At 36.8% G+C, this 24,219-nt stretch overlaps 1 pseudogene; it reads right to left on the bottom strand.

Moving 5' to 3' along the window:
* Nucleotides 1-4,615: 4,615 nt before the first annotated feature.
* On the bottom strand, nucleotides 4,616-22,546 carry LOC149225785 (kinesin-like protein KIN-5C; annotated as a pseudogene).
* Between the last annotated feature and the right edge of the window lie 1,673 nt (nucleotides 22,547-24,219).

Below are 24,219 nucleotides of genomic sequence, written 5' to 3'. Positions count from 1 at the left end.
CTTCCACTTTACAATACATTTTGAATAGATAATTACATGATCCACAATAATGATGTAGCATATGATGACTTGTGATCAGACATGATGTGACATTGATGACATGGACTGCATGATGATGTGGTAGTGCCAAGCTTTCTTTTTGCTGCTTCTTTCTTTCTGCCTTCAATAAAAGATGTATTCAATACTTCATCTTCATGAGAGATGTGATTTTTTCTTCATATGTACCCTCAAAAGGGTTTTGAATTGGATGGAGTCTTCATGCGGTCCTGATCTTTGGTCTTTTATTGTAATCTAGTGTTCCTTCGTCTTCTCGTCCGATGATCATCTTATATTTTCAACTCCATATGTTTCTTCTAGCATGTACCCCTTCTCCCTCTCCTTCTTTATCATCTTGCCATAGAATGATAGAGTTCCTACATCTACAATCAACTCATGAAAAAATGTCGTCAATCCCATAAACCCCTATCTAAGATGTTGCATGATGATCCATTGACTGAGCCAAAACCAGGTGGTAGGCTAAGGGAGAGGCTCAGTGACTGCGCAATTGCATAGCTCACGCAGTCAAGGGTCAGTATTGAGCCTTGAAAATGTGCAATGCATAGTTCAGGCTTGTATTGAGAAACACTACAACAAAATAGGCAATTTGTGCCAGTTTTAGCACCAGGTTTTACTGCATTTTTTTCTCATTTGGGATGAGCATCTTGGCGCTAAATCTAGCTCTATTGTATAATTTTTAAAGCGTCCTTTTTGCGCCAAATTTTGCATCTTTTTTTTGCATCATATTTTGCACCAAGATTTGCATTTGGTTTTATAACAGGTTTTGCTTCTAGTTTTGTGCCATTTTTGCAGCTATTTTTGCATCATTTTTTGCTTCCTCTTTTGTTCCATTCTTTTCTTCTATTTTTGTGTCACAATTTGCATCAAGTTTTACACCATCTTTTTCATTCTATTTAGTGCCTTTTTTTGCATCTAATTTGTGCCAATTTTGCATCTAGACTTGTGTCATTTTTTGCTTCTAATTTTCTACCTATTTTTACATCTATTTTTTCACCAGTTTTTGTGCCTTTTTTTGAACCATTTTTTGCATCCAGTTTTTCACCATATGTTGAATTTGATTTAGCACCAAATTTTGCATCCATTTTTGCACCATTTTTTTCATCCACTTTTGTGTTTGATTTGTCCCCCATTTTTGCATCTTATTTTGCACCATATTTTGCATCATTTGTTGCATTCAATTTGGCATCATTTTTAACAACATTTCTTGCATCCAATTTTGCAATCCTATTTTGAGCCATGTGTTACGTCCACCTTTGTATCCCATTTTGAGTCTAATGTTACGTTCAATTTTGAGCCATTTTTTGTCTACTTTTGCATTTGTTCTTGCACCAAGTTTTGCATCATTTTTTTGCACCTCATTTTGCATCCAATGTTGCATATCAATTTGCATCCAAATTTGAGCCAATTTTATGCACAATTTTGCACCATTTTTCCTACTTGTGTGTCCAATTTTGCAATATTTTTTATGTCCAATTTTTCATCTTTTTTGGTGTCTAATTTTGCATCCTTTTTGGCATCCAAATTTTCATCCTTTTTTCTACCACATTTTGTGTCCACATTTGCATCTCATTTTGCACCTAGGTTTGAGTTTGAATTTGCATCTAGTTATGCATCATTTTTGGCATCCAATATGGCATCCTTGGTTTCACCCTTTTTTAGTCCCATTTTGCATCTTGTTTTGTGTCTTTTCTTACATCCTTTTTTGCGCCCAATTTTGCATCCTAATTTTACACCATTCTTTGCATCCTCATTTTGGTGTCCATTTTTGCATCCTTGTTTGCGCCCAATTTTGTATCCCTTTGTATGCCCTATTCTGTTCTATTGTTTGTGTCTAGTGTTGCACCCTTTTTTAATTCTACTTTAAAACCCTTTTGTGTCATTGTTTGCATCTTGTTTTGATGGCTAGTTTAACATCCAATTCGACTCCTAATTTTTCATCCATGGTTACATCCACTTTTGTCTTATTGCTTAGAGTGTATTTTTCTTTCCATTTATGACCCCCTTTATGGGTTCATTTTACTAATTTCAATTACATAGTGAAATATATTACAATTTCTAAATATAATTTAAGAATATATCACAATTCAAATTGATAACTTAATGTTTGTAAACAAATTTAAGGGTAATTGACAACATTCATCAAAAAAATAGCAGTATCATCATATATAACAATTCTCCATCAAAAAATCATTGACAATTTTCAATATACATATATGACTACTAAATCAACACCTATCACAAATATCATTATTCCAAGGTAAATTCACAACATTACATCCAAAAATAGTAATATCATCATACATAATGATTCTCCATCAAAAAGCATTGACAATTTTAAACACATATATAAAGTAACAAGATAATACTAATAATATCCTCATCATCTTTAATCAAATCAATTAAGATTCAAATGTGTGATTATCAGATCAAAATCTTTCATGAATATCATTATTCTAAGGTAAATTCACAACATTCATCTAAAGATAGTAATATCATCATACATAATAATTCTCCATCAAAGTAATGTTGATAATTTTCAATATATACATAAAATAACAAGATAATGATGATAATATCATCATCATATTTAATCAAATCAACTAAAATTCAATGTATGATTACCAAATCAAAGTGTTTCATAGATATCATTATTTTAAGGTAAATTCACAACATCCATAAAAAAATAGGAATATCAACATACACAATAATTCTTCATAAAAAAAATGTGAACAATTTTCAACATATTCATAAGGTAACAAGATAGTACCGATAGTATTATCATCACTATTCGAATCAACTAAAATTCAAATGTATGATTACCATATTAAGACATCCCAACTAAATATAAAAAATAACACATGGCTAGCTAGCACCACGAAAATCATAGTCAAGATCATCCTCATGATCATCATCCTAACCATCTTGATAATCTCATCCCCATCATCAGCAGTAATTCCATCACCATCCTCATCATCATCGTCTCTGATATATGATGTAAGCTTAACATAGTCTCTATCATCATATTCGCGGTCATTACCTGTAGCGTTCTGGAAAAAAAATCAATATTACATGTTAGTATTAATTCCATAGCACAATGCTAACCATAAAATGAGGTAGGACATAATAAAATTTAATAGTACTAAAAAACAAAATGAAAATATGGTTTACGATAAATTGGAGATCCAACTGGGCCAGCAGGATTCGAAGGCATTTTCAAAGATAGTCGAGGATGGACCAGATGGGTTTATGCTGATTGGGGAGGTATAATGAGCAATAACGAAGCTGAACTAATGGCAGTCTATCAAGGCATCAGAATAGCAATACGAAATGGGTACACAAAGTTAGAAATCGAGGGAGACTCAAACCTAGTAATAGAGATGCTCAGAAAATTGAATAATGGGAAGGATTGGGAACAGGTAGCAAAGAGTTGGAGGACGGCCGGACTTATTCAGGACCTGGCAGAAATTATGAAACGTATTGACTATAGGATTATCAATCATGTTAGAAGAGATGGTAATAAAGCAGCAGACTTTCTAGCTAACTGGGGTTGCAATGAGCAGGATGGGAGGGTAGATAGCATATGGCCAACTCACTTGGAAGCGACACGATGGGAGCCCCTTAACTTAATCATTACCAAAGACAACCATGAGATTACAGCTTAAAGATAAAGGTTACAGATGGCCCCCGATCGGGGTGGACAAAAGGGTGAAGCGTGGGATTATGATGGAGGTGGGAAGGTGGCAATACAGCCCACCTCTCAATTTAATCATCCCACAGGACGTTGAGACGGCTTGCAGGTATGATAGAAACCCGAGGTGAGGAGACGGCAGAATAATGAAGGAAGAAGGAGTAGGGATCGGCGGCGTTCAGATGATGGGACGTTGGGTATGTGGCAACAGAACAATAAAAGCAGGTAAGGGCAGAGCTGAAGGCAGTATGATGCAAAGGAGGGCGACGAAGGAAGTGAGCAGCTGGCAGGTAATCCCTGCTATTCATTTCAGAAAGGGGCAGAAGGCAACGGCAGGGAGAATGAGAAGGGTTGTAGTCGACGTGAATAAGACAGGTAGGCAGATGAGACAAGATAAAGGCATGCAAGGATCACAGGTCGACACTGAGAAGGGTTAGTTGGAGACAGAAAATCTGAGGGCCTAGGAGGAAGAGAGACCCCTTGAGCATAAAGACCAACTTCTTTCCAGGAAAGGAAGAGTGGGGATGGACAAAACGCTGGAGAAAGAGCAACAAGGAGAAGGAATAGATAGGGATAGGAAAGTCAAGGAGTCCGGTAGAGAGGAATTCACAGGGAATGTCTCATTCGAGGTTGAGCAGGGGAGCCAGGCAGCTATCAGGAGCAGACAACTTTGCTCAGGTAGAGGAAAAGGTCGCAGTGGCAGAGGGGAAGCACAACAACCCGACAATCAAGATTCTAAAGCACCTTCACCAGCATGACAGAGACAGGGTCGAAAAACAATGAAGCATATGGTGTAGGAGGCAGAGAAGGCCTATAATGAAGGCACAGACGTAGACATATGTAGACTTATTCAAGAATTGGAAAACAATGCTATGCAGGATGATTCGGAACCGGAGATGGAGGATTGGGGCAACCTGATCCCTGACCTGGGCAATACAAGGGGACGCATGTCCTTATACAAACAGGCCCTACATGTATACTGGGTGGTGAAGTGGTTATTGGGGAAGGCAATGGAGTAGGTAGCAGTGGATATGGCAGAAATGGCTCAGGGAATACCAAATATGAGGAGGGAGATGAAAAACCTCCAAATTACTTTGCTGATGCAGGATAGTAAGCTAGAAGATATACAACAACAGCTGAAGAAGATAGCAACAACGCCCCAAGAAGAAGAGATCAAGCTTGAGATCATGGTAGACTAAACCTTCCAGATTATGCAAATGGTTTTCTTTGTTAGTCCTTTGAGAACTAGTTCTCCTTTTTGTTCTGTTTTAAGTTGATTATGTCGATAGGAAACCAGATTAGAAATTTTGAAAATGAATTGTATTTGGCATGGATTTGCAGACTTAGCCTTTTTGTTTTCCCTTCTGGGCAGGTTGAGGCCACCAAACATTTGTATTTTTGTCAACCCGGTTAAATAGAAAATCAAAGGTCCTACATTAGCTTACAAAAAAAATAAAATTGGAGATCCAACTAAGATTACACTTGTAATTCACGTTAAGAAGTAGAAGCATTTTTTAATACGTATGAAGTAGGTACCCAATTGTTCTTCATATTCTATTGTGAATGTTTCTTGTGATGTCCATGAACGATTGGTAAATTAAGAGTTACTGGAAGATTTATTTCAAATTACAATTATAATTCAGATTATAAATATAATAATTTTTAACAAAAAAAGAATGTTACATGAAAAAGTAAATTTTTTTAATGAAAAACAAGTCACATACAATGTGAATGTCACATGAAATATTGAGTTTTTTTTAATGCATGTACTTTTCTATATGATATAATGGATCCTAATGTTCGTTCAAGAAAAAATGCTCATAAATAATTACTTCATTTTATCTATTATCACACTAAATCCATTATACTTAGTGACAACAATGATTCCATTCAATTTGTTTTGAACTCCCTAAATTATAATGTAAAAGAGAAATAAAATCTTGATTTCAGTTTAGATCTAAATCCAATTGATTTTGAACTTCCTAAACCCTAAATTTTTTAAAAATAGTTTGATATTATTATGATTTTAGCACTAAATACAATGTATGTAGTGATCTAAGTAGGGGGCTTTCAACCAAACTAGGTTTAGTTGGAGTGAAAGGTAAGGTAAGGTGGACATTCTACCAAAAATTATTTGGAAGGAAAGATATCCCTTGTTTGCTAGTGGTGCTTAGGATTTAAAAACATGGAAACAGAGTTTGAAAGGTGCCAACAAGAATTAAAAATGCTCAAATTGATTACCTCTAGAGAGTGGGTTCATATTATATCATAGATTATTGTAGTCTAGCTGAAAATTGGGTAAGATGGAATTTTTAGAATTGTAATATGAACAAGAATGTTAAAAAAAATGAATTCTAGAGCTATTGGGTTTTTATCACTAGAATTTTTTTATTAAAAACGTTTTTATTTTAGTTAAAAAATAAATTTCATCAATCTAGAAAAATGATTTCTAGAGCTATTGGGTCTATGAGCACTAAAAGAAGGTTTAGTAAAAACTTTTTGATTTTTTTTAAAAAGTAAATTTAATTTCTATAGTTCCAACTCACAACCCCAAGTTCCAACACCAAACTCCATTTCTGACTCACAACCCCAAGTTCCAACACCAAACCCCAAGATATGATATAGATCTATGAAGTACTAGTATGCGGCTAGGAATACAAATATGGCTATAAAAAGTAATAGAAAGGGTAGACAATGAGACCTCTAGCTTATTTTTGATATTTTTGGCCCTGTGGGCACAGTCCAAAGTGCTGAGGGTTTCTTCGAGATATCGGAAAGATGGTGAAATAGTTGTTATTATCAAAGTCTTTGTCCTTCCACACAACAAATCATGTAACAATATTGTAATTTTACTATCCCCGCACCCTTTTTCAAAGTTAGATACAAAATTACAGTCCAATTTCATTCTCAATTACACGAAGGGTCAAACTACTTACATGCCACTGAAAAACTAACCCAAATATACTTGTAAAGAACATTTCCATGATACTCCACAAGAGCAATAATAACATGAGATAATTTTAGTATGCTTTTGTTGATCTCCCCTACCTCCCTTGCACGGCCTTTCAGAATTCATTAAATAAATTACAATTATTTTTTTGTCTTTAGTCCCTCCCAGGATGTATGCAGTGTGCACTAAATATCTCACACATAATCTAGTTAAGTTCTGAATATTCAATTTTAGTTTTTCATGTTGTGTAGGTAGCAATATTTGACCACCAGATTCCAACCTTGCAAACCATAATCTATTAGATGTCATTCCAATTTATATACTAAGTACAAAAATAAGCTTGAAATTTACCATCTACTAAAAGTTGGATAGTTTGAATGACCTCACCTCCCTGGCCCCTAACCGAGATATGTTTTCTGAACCAACAAGATCAACCAAATTAAGCTTTCCGCATTTAATCAACTATTCTCCTTCTAGTGTTTCTTCTTTGATATGAATTGTGAAAGAAAATAATGGATGGGAGTGACTGTAAAGAGAAAAAAAAAACTCAGAACTAGAAGTTAGAACTAATCCCATATCTGATGAGAAGAAACAACGTGGAGAGGATTTACTTTACCTAGATTGCTTGTTGAGAAGTGTTTTTTTTGTTCATCGCTTAGCAGAGCCTCTTTCCAGTAAAGTAAATATTTCATTCACCCTGGTAACTATTTCTTCCTCAAGGCCTCATACAAGTACCCCACCTTTTGCGTCATCCATCAATGCTAAGGGATTTCGTTGTTTATCATCTAACATAACCTTAGATATCTCATCAGGTGCAAGAAAGTCAGTGATTTATTCATTGTACAACTCCAAGAAGGTGACATTGTATTCAACATTTTGGCTTTCTAAGGTGTCAAATATTTGCTTAACAACCCTTGGAATCACACTAGCATTGGATAGAAGCTCCCCATTTGATGCACTCTGCAGATGCAATGGGTACAATCGTTATACCTCCATCATCAAGTTTCCACCTAAGGACAATATTGCTAGATCCAGAAAGACCAACATTTTATAATTGATGACAACAAATAAATTAAGTGCAATTTAATATGTGCCCCTTGAGGATGTTGTGCTAGAAAACCAATTAGAATTATTCAGTTGTGATTTCAAATACGTCTTTGTAGTAAAAAGTATAAATTGGAAAATAGAAATGTAGCAATTTATTAGATAACTAAATGTAGCCCTAGGAATCATTAAAAAACTATCTTCATAGAAAAACATCAAAACTTGCTATTGCCATTTTCCCTTCACCTTCCATGGTGTAAGTTTTTCCTGTGCTAGTTTGGCCATAAGGTAAAGATTGTGCAATTGAAAACTTATAATACTTCATTTACTTATGAAATGACAGCGTGATCATAGAGATCCTTCTCTTGTGTAGATGTACCAAATACCTACAATTTATGAGAATTTCATGTAGCTAAATTTGCAGAGACAAAGATATAGTAATATTTACATTACTTAATGTGAGGCTTTATAGTACATCCGAAAACTTCAACAAAAAATGGAATGAATATACTGTAAGATGAATTTCAACAAACTATTCACTTTGTTCAATGGTTACTTATTAAAAATCTATGAAAATATTAATTGGAAAGAAAAGTAGGAATTTTCCATTTTTAGTAGGAAAGTAGGTCAAGGACATAAACTACATAACACACAAATTATTACTTATAGAAACAAAGTAATACATGTAGGTAAAAAAAATAACATGAAATATTAAAAACAAGAATACTATGTGTATTTAATCAAATGCAATACATACAATCTATACACAGATGGATTACAAAAAAAAATTGCATTGAAATTTTCAACACATGTTAACGATACCTCCTTAGAATCAACAAAAAATTGGAAGTACTATAAAATGGTAAATCTAACTCTTACTAGTAACTAAAACATATCAAACTAAAAATTATAACAAGTACAAGATATTAGAAATTTAAATCATGTCAATGTTTTATTCCTATGAATACAGGAACTACTGGAATCTTTGAATCCTAATCTAGTCATTCATTTCTCCCCCCTTAACTAAATGATTAAGAATAGAGACATTACCTCTCTTTAAAGATGAATTCAGGGTTGTAAACTAAAAATAACCTAACCCTAAGCACCAAGGTTAGAATGCCCAGTCTGCATGCATACATGCATGAGCTTCCCTTCTAGAGAAATGTGCCTAGACTGGAGTAGCCTACACATGCACCTCACCTTCACCCTCCTCTTGGGATCATCAACCCACCTCTCTAAAATTTATTTAAAGTTATTTTCCTCAAATTGGGAAAGTAAATCATAAATAGAAAAATAACTGAGAAAGAGAACTTACCTAAAATAGAAAATTGAACTGAACTAGAATTTTCTAAATCTGGAACAACAATGAATTGAAGGTGGAAAAACTGGAAATAAACTAAGACTGAAGCATGCATGCGCCCTCTACTCCCCTACTTAATTATGCCTCCCTCACACTTTGTTGCACACATGATCCCAAGTAGAATATTGTACGGATATGTTGTTGTACTAACTTATTGTTATGCAAACCAAAGTCTTGGATACATTCACAAGTGCATGTTGAACTAACAAGTGTGCCTAGGACAAAAACTCTAACGCTCCCTCTCACCAATTTTTGTTTCTTCCAAACACAAGATTCTCTTACTGCATCACAAACCTCCCCCCAATTGGGGCTTGATCAAATTGTTGACTTCCTATAAAACTAAAGAAACATGAAGCTAGATCATTGTTTCCTTCTATACTCTAAACACTCTTTGGAATATTCAAGGTGAAAACCTTTGATACAAGAAATACTACATCAACAACTTGCCAACATCCTTTTCCCTTCATGTCAACTTCACTGATCAAAGTCTTCCCACACCACAACATGAATTGTTCTAGATTTCCTACAATTATGAACTCATATGTATACATGGCCAAAATAAGTTTATCAGATCTATCAAATAAATAAGTAGCATCTACACTAAATTTATAAAATCCCAGCATGAATACAAACACATTGATACCAAAATCCAAAACTAGTGATGCATGCATCAACCCATCCAAGGAAACTCCCACTTCCTCATAGAATCCTTAAACCATTGGAGTAAGAGTCTCATCAAGGTAAAATCCCTATCCCTGAGAGAATCCTTTAGTAACAACCTTATCTTGGCATTCTTCCATACTCCTATCAACTACAATCAAGGAATCAATCATTGATTCCACAAATAATTTTGTAATTGTCTCCTCGAGGCTAAAGGAATTCTCCTCCATCGTGGCATCGTACCATACTTGTTCAACCATATCTATGAATAGGCTGCAAAGGTCACTTTTTTACTTTTTTGGATGTTGTCTTCAATGGTAACTTGATGACCATCAAACTCAACCAAATACTATAAATCTATCATGCAAGAAACTGAAAGCAAGCTCTTCATTAAATCAGGAACATACAAGATAGAAATTAACTCAAACATCACTTTAAGGCATCTAGAAAGACGTGGAGGCCAATCCCTTAACAAGATATGTGGCATACTCCACATGCATTCCTCCCACAAGCCATATGTATCAAAGCTCCATTGCACACATTCCACCCGATACCAAAAACTATGTTTCATGGAAAGACATGACACCATAGAGAAGGTAGTATCAAGCTTGGCAGTCAACTCATTCACACTTTAAGCATCTACACTTCCTGCTAAGTCACATGACACATATATAAGTGTCCAACATGAGACACGATGACCTCAAATACAACATACAAAGAATATATATATGAGTATGTGGAATTCACTATTTTGTGAATTCCACATACAAAAATGAAATATAGACAAAGATTCAATTTCTTTTAGAATTTAGAAACTAAAACATTTACTATTTTACATGACAATGATACAAATTCAATCATACAACTTTTTCTCTTGAGTCCATTCTCTTGGTAAACGATGTTTTTTCCAGCATTTGATGTTGTTGGATCCCCACTTCCAGCAGATGGAGCACTAACAGACCCTGAAGAAAATGAAGGAAGGGAACCAACATTATTGGGGAAATTCCTCCCTTTCCTTTGACCTTTCGTAGTTGCCCTTGATGATTTAGTCATGATTTCTATGAAATAAGGAAGATAATGGATTTTTGTAGGAAAAACTTGGATATTGGTGGACAAATCCACTTCCTTGGCACTTTGACTACACTAACAATAACCCTAAGTTGTACTCAAAAACATCTCACACCTCCAACCCATTGAGTGAAAAGAGCTCAAATGAATGGGAAAACATGTTTTTATGGGACACAAGCCTCGTTTACAAGGGACATGGTGAGGGAACATGTCCATAAGACACATGTCAGAAACATTCCCTCATGTATCAGTGTCCACCACATAGGATATGGGACACAAGCCTTATTTGGACATGTCTTGTTACTTAGACTATCTACAAAATCATGTTGCTATTTCTTGGCCATGTTCTTCTCAAGACATTGAGATGCATAGTTTCCCATATATTCACACTTGATGCACTTGATATGAATCAATCTTTCTTCCCTTAACATGATTCTTACTCCTTGATTTTTTTATCCATGTCTCAAGTCCTCATTTATTTCCTCCTCTTTGGTAATTCATCCTCAAAACCATTTGAGACTTGTTATGGTCTCAAGTCATCCCCAACGAAAGGCATCCCACAACTGTTCAAATTCAATGAATTTTCCCACCAATAAATAACTTGAACAAGTGGTGCCAAGTTGAACTAAGTCCATTCAAAGAAATCTAAACTATCTTATCATCTTTGATTGTCACCAACTACACCAAGTTGGTCTCTCAACTCTGCTAACTTTATCAAATAACTTTCTATTGAATCTGTCTTTCTCTTGCAAGTCGTGGTGAGATTTTTGCTCAAGAACATATTCCCATATATGTTCACACTCTAGCATAGGGTTCCCAAGGCATCATACATCTTCTCTGAAATCTTCATCCTAATGATAGGAGGGACCAAATGACCTTTCATCAAACCCAACAAGACAAGCTCACATTCATTGGAATCTTAATGTACTTCACTAAATCTTTGGGATATGTAGATAGTGTGACCCTTGTTTCCAAAAGGCACCAAAAATTTAAGGCTCTAGGAGATTCTTCAATCTGCATTTCCATGGTACAAAGTTGGGATCACCCTCCAAATGCTAGATGTACACATACTAGGAGTGGCCAATTCTACAACTCTACAAGAAAAACCTTAATAAACAAATCAATCAACACAAAAATCAAAGTCACAACTTACCCTGAGTGCAGATCACCAATGTCTTGTCAAACTTAATCTTCCAATCACTAGAGGATCTTGGGCATCAACACCCTCTCAACCCTTCTCAGGTCCACATGTGACAACTACTAGCATGGATGTGCTTCAACCCCTAAAGTTACTTGGGCTTCACACCCTCTGAAATATTCCGAGAGTTATTCTCTCCATACACAACGTCTGGAAACTTTCATATACACCACTCTAATACCATGTTGAAGTTATTGGCATGCAGTAATGGTATTATCAATCTGACCTAACCAACCTACTTAGGATAACAAAAAACTAAAAGTACTATCAAAACTACAATTTGATTTGTATTAGGAATTGAAATTTTGAAACACATCAAACTGAAAATCATAACAAAAACTCCAACATATCGGAAATTCAAATCACATCACTATTTATTACTCTGAAAACAAGAAATACCGGAAGTAATAAATTAGAACTCTATTCACTCACTAATATCTACTGAATAAAATGAATAAGAATAGAGACCCTACCTCTCTTTATAAAGGAGGCTTGGGTTGTACAATAAAAATAACCTAACCATGTGCACCTAGGTTAGAGTGTCCAACATATGCATGTGTGTTGGCCTCCTATAGAACTACACTTGGATTGGAGTGGGATACACACACACCTTGCCTTCACCCTCTCCTCGGATCAACAACTTCTCTCTAAAACCTATATAGTGCTCTTTTCCTAAAACTGGAAAATTATAAAACTACACCTAGATTGGAGTGGGCTACACACACACCTTTCCTTCAATCTCTCTTCGGATCAACATCCTCTCTCTAAAACCTATACAATACTCTTTTCGTGAAACTGGAAAATTAAATCATAAATAGAAAAGCAACTCAAAAATACAAATGCATTGAAATATAAAACCAACTTAAACTAGAATTTTATAAATCTGGAATTATAGGGAATTGAAAGTGGAAAAACAGGAAGTAAACTAAGACTGGGGCCCTTAATTGCACCTCCCTCGCACTCTGCTACACACAAGAACACAAGGAGACTGTTGTACAAAGAACAAACCTAATGATGTGTGCTCCTAGACCTTGGATAGTACCTTTGGAGGTACATGTTGAACTAGAAGATGACCCGCTATAACTCTGTAAATAATGGTGAATTGAGAGGGAAACATTCCTGGTTAACTGTCACCTAAATATCCTGTAATATATATTTGTCAGCATGCTATGTATTGTTTTAGAGAGTCGAGACTACACAGACAATTGTCTATAACAATTATCATTAACATCTTACATTTTCCCTTCTGATATATTCTCACCAATTGACTTTTGGACTCATCCTTGACCATTCTACAAAACATAACCAGTTGGTTCGAAACAATTTGATGAGCATTCCACTTTTCTAAATGTTAATAGTTTGTTTCCAACTAGTATGATGAGACTTTCATGATGCATTTAGTGCCAATTCAAATAGTTACAACTCTGCTCTAAAAGTACTAGTGTGAAGAGGATTGATTCTCAAACTTATTTTCTTCAAAATAAATCCTTGTAAAACAAACAAAATGTGTTTCTCATCAAGAAAACCATGAGATCCTACCCTGAGCTATATAGAAATCTCTTGATTCAGGAAAACACTTGGAAAATCTTTGCTCAAATTTTAAATAAAAAATGGCAAGCATAATGTTCAACCAAGCTGTAGGGAGACTTTAAACCAATTTGGTTGAAGGAGACTTACAAAAGAGTCAAAACTTGTCACTTAACGAACTTAGTAAAAACAATTCAAAATTTACTTGTGGTCAAGGTCATTTGTTTAAGATGTTTATAGAGGTTATACACCACTGAAGTGTTTCTCAGGCTCGTAGAATTAATTGATAAGGATTGGACCTGGGTCCCGGAGCATTTTGAAGGTTAGATTTGTTGAAAACATTTTCTTTTCTAAACATTAAATGATCCAAAATTAGATGGGTATAAATGTACACTATTGAGAATATTTTAAATACAAAGAGGATATGACACAACTACTCAAAAAATATAAAAAGATTGGCAAAGATGTCAGTTTAAAAGGCCTCCTTGGCCACTTCAAACCCTTTCAATGTGTCTAAATATTTTCTACCTTCAGAGCAAGGAGGGTTTCCAAAATAAAACCACGTTGAGATAAAATTTGGGCAAAACAGCCTAGTTTTCCATTGCAACTTCTTTATATGATGTGGTTTTAAGTTTCCACGCAACTACAATACATCTCATTGAATGTCAATATTTCGATGCAGAGGAAAATTTTCATTATTTATCATTCATCATAGAGTTTTTTTCATATTTTCCCATCGAATGAGAAATAAATGATGTGAAGTAATTTTGTTTTATGCATACCAGACTAAAAGTGAGGATTACAAGCCTCTGTTAGATGCAAATCTAACATATGTTAGCTCCTCCAACTTTGGAAAGAAAGAAAAAACATCATATTTGCATCTAATTAAAGCTACATAATCCCTATTTAAGGGCTAAATCCAAGCTCACTATTACCACTAATATTTACAAAAGGTCTAGGAAATTACCTGATCCAAATTGGATCCTTAAACATTTCCATGACTGTTTCAAATTATGTCAGGTTTCAAAATCTTATGAATGTCGAGCTTATCAGAAATGACCTCTAGACAATGGCAATTTGTGGCCAGCACGGAAAAACAAGGACCCTCAGTCAAAGCACGTTGATCGTTGGCCCATGCAGACTGCGCATGGACACAAATTGGCAATCGGAAGCCCAGATCCAAAAACAGAGGCAATTTTTGATACGCGATTAGCACAAATGCAGGGAAAAACTCTCAGTGAAGGAAAACACCGAGCGCTCGGTCACAAGGAAAACAGGAAACCATGCGGAAACCATCAGAAGGTGGGTCCCGCGCCCAAAACCGGCAGGATATCGCGTGCACTTCGAGCGGTAAGTGGGTTTGGCCGAGTTCAGCATGATGCCACACACCGGGTGACACACATCTAGCGAATGTGAGTGAAAACCGCTTACATCGCATAAGTAATGGTCGAGCAACTTATCCGCGCAATATAGACGGAGACCATAGGATTTGGAGGCTCTAGATCAACGGTGGAGAATCAACCCGATGGAAGACTGGATTTGACGGGGAAATAGACTGAGGTACATGAGATTTGAGGTCCGACATGACCGATGAGTTAGCAGAGGAATCAGTGTCACGGGTGATGTTGGAGCAACATAAATAACGACCGATTCAAAGAGAACTGACACTCAGTTCGTGAGGAAACAGGTGGCCACCTCTCTGTGTAGCATTACACAGGGATGATCACGCAGAGCAAGGGAATTCCAATGGACAGAGGCAGGCGATCCAGAGAGCCGGGAAGTGGAAATGAACAGTTAGGGAGTAGATTGGCTTTAAGCCATGAACAGACAAAGAGCAGAGGGGACAGAAGTAGAGAGAAAGAAATGAATTGCAGAGAACAAAGAAGCTGAGCTGACCTACAAAGCAAAGGCAACATCGAGCAAACAGAACATAGAGAGTCTGAGAGTCTGTGAACTCCAGAGAAGGCTTGAGAGCTTAAAGCAACTCCTCTATGTAGACCTGTCAAGTATTGAGTACCAAATTGGACTCATACCACAAAGACCGGTTGAGGTCGAGATTCAGTAAGGGGAGTCTGTGTACTCTAGAGACTTGGGGGATCCAAGTACAATCCTACTAATCATTCTCTGTTAAGTGAGACTCAAATTGAACTCCTTATTATAAAATCTCTGCTTTAAGACACAATAAAAAAGGCCACCACTGAAGGTTGGACCAAGAGACGTAGCCCAAGAGGATTGGGTGAACTCCTTATTGAATTTGTTGTGTTTTTGTATTTGCTTACTGTGTTTCTCTTACTATTTCAAGTGCCTGTGTATTTCGCAATCTTATCGATCCGCTGCTTAAAATAATATAGGCACGCCCCAGCACATGGGTCTGTAATACCCTCATTAATTAACTGAGATCGTTCACGAGTGATTTTCCGATCAAGTGGTATTAGAGCTCTAGGTTGTTTAAGGTTAGACAATATTGTGCTGGATTTTGTTGTTGAATGCTAACTAGATCAAAGCTTAAATTAGGAGAAGGAGAGTTGGTTGGAACTAACCCAGAAATTGGAAGAGTCTGTCCTAAGAAGAAAATGTCAGAAGAAAGTCTCGTGGGACTAGATCCTCAATTCATAGATAGTTTCCTGGCCATGAGGTCCATGGTAGAGGAAATGTACAGGGAGTTTAAGAGAGGTAAAGATGAAGATTCATCACACTCCAAAGAAAAAGGAGAAGAAGAATCTCTCCTCCATGACCACTCAAAAGGCAAAGGGAAAGAAGAAAACTTTCTCACACCTCCTAATAGCCCTGAACATAAAAAGAAGACATCTTTGATTAAATTAGATGTTAAATTTGATTTACCAATATATGATGGAGAGATGAATGTAGAAAAGCTGGATAATTGGATCAGACAAATTGATGTTTATTGTAGAGTGCAAAGTATCGACTCAGATAACAGTAAGATTCAACTGGCCAGCTTATGCCTTGGAGGCACTGCCTTGGTATGGTGGGAAGGCAAGACACAAGCTGACATGAAGAAACATGGTAAGATTCTTTCTGTCTAGAGTGAATTTGTTTCTGCAATCAAAAAGCAGTTCTATCCACTAGCTTACATGCAGCAATCCATGATGACCTGGCAAAATCTTTGCCAATTGAAAGGGAAAAGTGTATAGGGTTCCACCCAAGAATTTAGGAAGAGAGCTTTGATTCTAGGAATTTCATTAGACTCACCTGAGACTCTGTTGAAGTACATAGGTGGTCTACACAGCTACATGAGGCACACTCCTCATGTTTAATCCCACTAGTATAGATGAGGTATCTGTTCAAGCTACACATCTAGAAGCCAGAGGAAATAATGGGAACCCAGAAGTTGGAGGATCATCCAAGCCCATTGCAAGAAAGAATAAGGAGAAAAGAAAACAAAAATGGAAAGAGAGGAAGGCCAACATTGCACAGAAAAGCAAGTCTTCATGCACCCACTATAAGAAGGATGGGCATGATGATGAGCACTGTTGGATTCTACATCCGGAGCTGAGACCTACGAAATTCAAGGGCAAGAAAAAGAAGAATGCTACAACTATTTAGAAAGATTTGGGGTCGGACTTAGGAGATGAAACAACCATTGCAGCCATATGTATAAAAGGTAAAAATTCTAAAGCATCTACTAGTAATTCTACACAATCTATTAATGATGAAGAAAATGAGACAAAAAGACAAGAGCTTTTCCATATTTGAGTTATTTCCAAGCATCAAAAGGTTGATACTTTGTTTGATAATGGCTCACAAGTAAATTTAATTTCTAAAGCAATTGTAAAGAAGTTGGGATTACTGACTACACCTCACAAGAAACCATACCCATTAGGTTGGTTAAGTGATAAAGCACAACTACAAGTGACTAGACAATGTAAACTTAAGTTTTCTTTTGGGTCAGCATTTGTAGATGAGGTTGAGTTAGATATAGTTCCTCTGGATATATGTGGAATTGTTTTAGAAAGTCCTTACTTGTATGATAGAAAAGCTATTTTCTATAGAGCTGAGAACAAGTATCTACTCGTTAAAGATGGAATCGAATACTTTGTAAGAGCTCATAAGCTCAAGAATAATTATACTCTCATAAACTCATGGCAGATGAAACGAATTGTAAATTCATGCAAACAATTTTTACTGATGGTTGTAAAGGAAAAGAAACCTGATAAAACCAATGTATTTGAGGGCTGTGATGCTAAACAACAAGCTGATTTAGAAAAAGTTGTTTCAAAATATGATATCTTGTTTCAAGAACCTAAAGGTCTGCCACCCAAAAAGGAAATAGTGCATGATATTAATTTGCAACAAGATGCTCCATTGCCTAACATTGGAATGTACAGGTTGTCTGCTTTAGAGAATACAGAAATCAAGAAGCAGGTGCAGGAGTTGCTCGAGAAGGGATTCATCAGACCTAGCACATCACCATGTGGGTCTCCAATCGTTTTGGTGAAGAGGAAAGATGGCTCGTGGAGAATGTGCATTGATTACCGAGCACTGAATAAGATAACAATAAAAAAAATTGATCCCCTTCCTCGCATAGATGACCTATTAGATCAATTGAAAGAAGCTATTTATTTTTCAAAGTTAGACTTGCATAGTGGATATCATCAGGTCAGAGTTGTAGAAAAAGATGCATGGAAGACTGCTTTCAAAACAAAGCATGAGTGGTTGGTTATGCCTTTTGGCTTAACTAATGATCCTGCTACTTTCATGAGAATAATGAATGATGTACTCAGACCTTTTCTTGATGATTTTGTTATTGTATATCTGGATGACACTCTTATATTTAGAAAAACATGGGAATAACATTAAAAGCATGTTAAGCAGACACTAGATGTTTTGAAAAGAGAAAAATTTTATGTTAAACTCTCAAAATGTGAATTTGGAAAAACATCTTTGAATTATTTGGGTCATATAGTAGGGGTGGTGAATTGAAGATAGATCCCTCTAAAGTTGCAGTCATTGTAAACTGACCTAAACTGAAATCTGCTACAGAAGTTAGAATCTTCTTAGGAGCAGCACAATATTGGAGAAAGTTCATTTCTAACTTTTCCTTAATTGCATCTCCCTTACATGCTTTAACAGGATTGAACAAGGTGTTTCAGTGGGGAGGCAAACAACAAGAAGCCTTCGACACCTTGAAAGAAAATATTAGTACAGCACCAGTACTAGCACTGCCTGATCTTCAAACACCATTTGAGATCCAAATAGATGCCAGTGACTATGCCATGGGAGTAGTGTTGATACAACACGGTAAACCCATATGTTATCATTTTGAGACATTTAATTCTGCAATAGTTAACTATCCCACATATGATAAAGAATTGTATGCATTAGTATAGAGTGTGAAAAAGTGGAAACATTACTTAGTGGGCAAAGAGATAGTTATACATATTGATCATCAACAACTTCAATATCTACACACCCAAACTAAGTTGCAACAATCAAGACACTATAGATGGATGGGTTTTCTACAACAGTTTCATTTAGACATCAGATATAAAAAGGGAATACACAATAAAGTTGCAGATATGTTATCTAGACCTATTATAAATGCATCCACTATACTTAAGCATAATTCAATATTGCATGAGAGCTACATTGAACAATATGCTCAAGATATAGATTTTAAAGATGTATATGCAACTTTAAGTCAAGGAAAACGTGTAGAAGAATTGGATTATCATGTTAAGGACCAACTCTTGTGTCATTGTGGGAAGCTATGCATTCCACAAACTGAAAGAGTAAAGATAATTCGAGAAGCACACACTTCTCTAATATCAAGTCACTTTGGGGTAAGTAAATGGTTGCACAGCTGCAAAGATTTTTTTATTGGCCAAAAATGAATGAGACAGTTTCTAGATATGTAAGAGGGTGTACCATGTGTGCTAAAAGCAAGCCCAAAAATAGAAAACTAGGCTTGTACACTCCACTGCCAGTTCCTTCTCATCCTTGGGAAAGTGTTTCCATGGACTTTGTTGGAGGACTGCCTAAATCTAGGAAAGGTCATGACTATTTGTATGTTGTTGTGGATAGGTTTAGCAAAATGTGTATTTTGATACCTTGTAATAAACAGATTACAGCTGAACAAATTGCAAAGTTGTTCTTTCAACATGTATGGGTTCATTTTGGATCACCCACTTCCATTGTATCTAATCGAGACACCCGATTTGTTGGGAAGTTTTGGTCAAGTCTATGGGAACTGATGGACACCAAATTGAAGAAAAGCATAGCCTTTCATCCACAAACAGATGGCTAGACAGAAGTGGTCAACAGGACAGTGATCTAGTTGCTCAAAGGCTATTGCAACAAGCATCCCAAACTTTGGGATGAAAATTTGTGTTATGTGCAACATGCTTACAACCGAGCAAAACATTCTTCTACATAGAGATATCCTTTTGAGACCTGTTTTGGTTTCGCACCAAGGTCTCCCTTGGATTTTGACTTTGGTAAAGACATAGCAGTTAATGGACATAGTGATGTGGACAAGGCAACCAAGTTCATTGAACAAATCCAAGAGATTCACCAGGCAGTACAGGAACAACTGGAAAAGAGCCAAGCCAAATACAAGGCAAGGCATGACAAGCATCGGATGGAGCATAGTTTCCAAGTTGGTGATCAAGTCTGGCTGTATATTAGTGAGGATAGAATGCAAGTTGAAGGTAAAAAGCTAAAGCCAATAAAGTATGGACCTTTCAAGATACTTGAGAAAATTGGTGAGAATGCTTTTCGCCTTGAATTACCAGCTTACATGCACATCTACTCAGTCATTAATGCAGAGAGCTTGAGACTATTTGAACCTTCATTAATTAAAGATCTCGAAGAGTAGAGTCAATTGCCTTCTATTGATGATCTGTTACCTGAATATCTCAATGAATTGCAGGAAGACACAGTTTTGGATAGGAAGGTGAGGACGACGTGCAGGGGAGATGTTGAGTACCTCAGGATTGGACTCAATGGTTTAAAGCCAACCAGTGCAAAATGGATAGAGATTGGACAAGTGAGACAACTATACCCTCACTTAGTTGATGCTTGAAAACCAACTTTTGGTGGTCCAAAAGCTTTTTCAGTGGGAAGGCTATGATCCGAATTGGATCCTTAAACATTTCCATAATTTTTTCAAATTATGTTAGGCTTCAAAATCTTATGAATGACGAGCTTATCAGAAATGACCTTTGGACAATGGAAATTTGTGGCCAGCATGGAACAACGAGAACCCTTGGTCAAAGCGCGCTGATCGTTGGCCCATGGAGACCGCGCACGGATGGAAATTAGCAATCGGAAGCCCAAATCCAAAAACAGAGGCAGTTTCTGAAGCGCTAATCGCGTATCGCAGGGAAAAACTCTCAGTGAAGGAAAGCCCCAAGCGCTCCATCATGAGGAAAATACGACACCATGTGGAAACTGTTAGAAGGCGGGTCCTATACCCAAAACCAACAAGATATCGCATGCACTTCGAGCGATAAGTGAGTTTGGTCGAGTTTAGTGTGATGCCACACACCGGGTGACACGCGTCCAACGGATGTGAGAGAAAACCGCTTACATCATGTGAGTAATGGTCGAGCAACTTACCCGTACGATATAGAGGGAGACCGTAGGATCTGGAGGCTCCAGACCAATGGTGGAGAATCAACTTGATGGAAGACTAGATTTGAAAAGGAAATAGACTGAGGTACATGAGATTTGAGGTCCGACATGACCGATGATTTGGCAGAGGAATCAATTTTGCGGGCGATCGTGGATCAACAGAAATAATGACTGATTTAAAGAGAACTAACACTCAATTTGTGAGGAAACATGTGGCCACCTCTCTGTGAAGCATTACACAGCGATGATGACGCAGAGTAGGGGAATTCCAGCGGATAGAGGTAGGCGATCCAGAGAGCCGAGAAGCGGAAATGAACAGTCAGGGAGTAGATTGGCTTTAAGCCACGAACAAACAAAGAGCATATGGGATAGAAGTAGAGAGAAATAAGTGAATTGTAGAGAACAGAGAAGCCGAGTTGACCTGCAGAGCAAAGGCAGCATCGAGTAGACAGAATAGAGAGAGTCTGAGAGTCTCTGAACACCAGAGAAGGCTTGAGAGGTTCAAGAAACTCCTCTGTGTAGACCTATCAGGTATTGAGTACCAAATTGGACTCATACCATAGAGACTAGTCGAGATTGAGATTCAGTAAGGGGAGTCTGTGTACTTTAGAGACTTGGGGGATACAAGTACAATCCTACTGATCATTCTCTGTTAAGTGAGACTCAAATTGAGCTCCTTATTGTAAAATCTTTGCTTTAAGACACAATAAAAAAGGCCACCACTAAAGGCTGGACCAGGAGACGTAGCCCAGGAGGATTGGGTGAACTCCTTATTAAATTTGCTGTGTTTTTGTATTTTCTTATTGTGTTTCTCTCACTGTTTCAAGTACCTGTGTATTTCGCAATCTTATCAATACGTTGCTTAAAATAACATAGGCACACCCCAGCACATGGGTCTGTAATACCTTCATTAATTAACTGAGATCATTCATGAGTGATTTTCAGATCATTACCTTGTTGAATGTAAATGTTCAATCTATTTTCTTGTTGGTAATATTTTGACAGATGATAACTTCTTGCTGGAAGTCATTGCATGTCACAACCAGAGGCATGTTGCTTCTCAATTCTTCCTCACTAAATGGCCTAAGTCGCCTAACCAAATAAAAAAAATCACCATAGAAGGAGAAAAATCCAAACAAAATACTATAAATAAAATGCAAGTGAAAAAAGGAATGACAGTGAAAAACCTGCATACCTGCAATGGAGTAGAACCTGGACATGGACACCTTGTCATTCTCATGGTAGATCAAAATTTTTGTTGTAAACTCAAATAATGGATGAAGAAGATCCAAAGGAAGAAACCTAACAGAGGGTCAGGTAAGGACAAAAGGGTTTGGGAATGGTCAAGAACAAGGGTGCCAGTTTGAAAATCCATGTTCCCGCTCGCATCATGAGTGCCATGCGCTCCTGTACTTTTTGATTTTGAGAGGGTTTCTTTCTCTATTTTCTTTGTATTATCTATCTCTAGAATTCATGAGTGGGGCAGATGAGAAGGAAACATCGATGTATGTATTGAATTTCAACTCTCTGACCTTCTCTCTTAATGCTTGGTTTTTGGGGAAAACTTCTCTCTTAATGTTAATACTATCAATTGCTCCAAAAGGGTGCAAAAATACCCGAATAAAAATGTTAAGTTAAAAACTTTGTGGTTTAGTTTTCATAATTAGTTAAATATAAGTTGATATGTGTTATATTTAAAATGGGACCTGTTGAAGTACTGCGCAGATACGCCCCTAAACATGAAAGACATAGCATTCTGACAGAACCTCATGGAGGAGTCATGGGTGGGCATTATGCAGGAAAAGCCACTGCGTAAAAGATTTTGAGAGCTGGATTATGGTGGCCTACAGTGCATAAGGATAAAAAATACTTTTGTCAAGCATCTTATGGATGTCAAAGGACAGGAAATCCATCTAGAATAGATGAAATGCCACTAGTACCACAGGTGACTTTGTAGGCTTTTGATAAATGGGCAATTGACTTTTTTAGACCTATCAGTCTGTCGGGGAAAAGCACTGGTGCAACATATCATCACCACGACTAATTACTTGACAAGGTGATCCGAGGAAAAACCAGTGAAGGATTGTAGTGCAGAAACCATTGCGAAGTTCGTTTTCGAATATATATTGTCCAGGTTTGGTTGTCTGAAGATCTTGATGAGCGACCAGGGGGAACAATTTTTTAATAAGATGATTGAAGCACTAACTGAGTAATTTCAAGTTTACCATCAGAAGAGAACTCCCTATCATCCTTAGGTAAATGGGACAGTGGAATCTTTCCACAAGATTCTGGAGAATGCATTGACTAAGGTGTGTAATGTAAACGGAGATGACTAGGACTTGAGGATTCCAGTAGTGTTGTGGACATATAGAACAACATGTAAGAAATTGACTGGGCAAACCACTTTCAGGTTGGTATATGGACAAGAATAAGTTATGGCTATGGAATACATTGTGCCAAGTCTGATAATTGCAATTGTCACAAATATGGAAAACCCTGACATGATGAAGGAAAGAATGTCACAAATACTAGCTTTAGAAGAAGACAGATTCATAGCAGGATTCCACTAGCAAGTGCAAAAAGCAAGGGAGAAAGCCTGGCATGACAGACATATAAAAAATGAGATATTTTGAGAAGGGGATCTTATATTATTATATGATAGTAAGTTCGTGAAGTTCCCGGGAAAATTCAAAACACATTGGTTAGGGCCATATATCGTAAAGAACATTTCAGATGGGGGTGTTGTTTAACTCATGAAGTTGAATGGTCAAATGACTCCAAGATGAGTAAATGCTAGTAGATTGAATATATACAGGGACGACTATGTCCCTGGAGCTTCACACTGAAAAATGAAGGGGAGGAAGTCGTAATGCCAGCTTTAGTTGAAAGTGGGCACGAGACTATAAAATACTCTGTAGGAAGGGACTTCGCCGAAGGAAGATTATTGTGCGATACTTAGGAGTATGATGAAGTTTGAAGGAACTGCGATGAAGAAGAGGTGACTGTGCCAAAGGGGAAATCTGACGAAGTTAGCTGGAAATATGACCGTTGGAAGGAAAAAGGGCACTGTTAAA

Source organism: Pinus tabuliformis, chromosome J (genome assembly GCF_031772625.1).
Source record: "Pinus tabuliformis cultivar Carrire ecotype Pingquan chromosome J, CPIR1, whole genome shotgun sequence".
Taxonomy (NCBI): Eukaryota; Viridiplantae; Streptophyta; class Pinopsida; order Pinales; family Pinaceae; genus Pinus; species Pinus tabuliformis.
The sequence above is the reverse complement of the archived record's forward strand: the minus strand, read 5'-3'. Positions and strand labels throughout refer to the sequence as shown.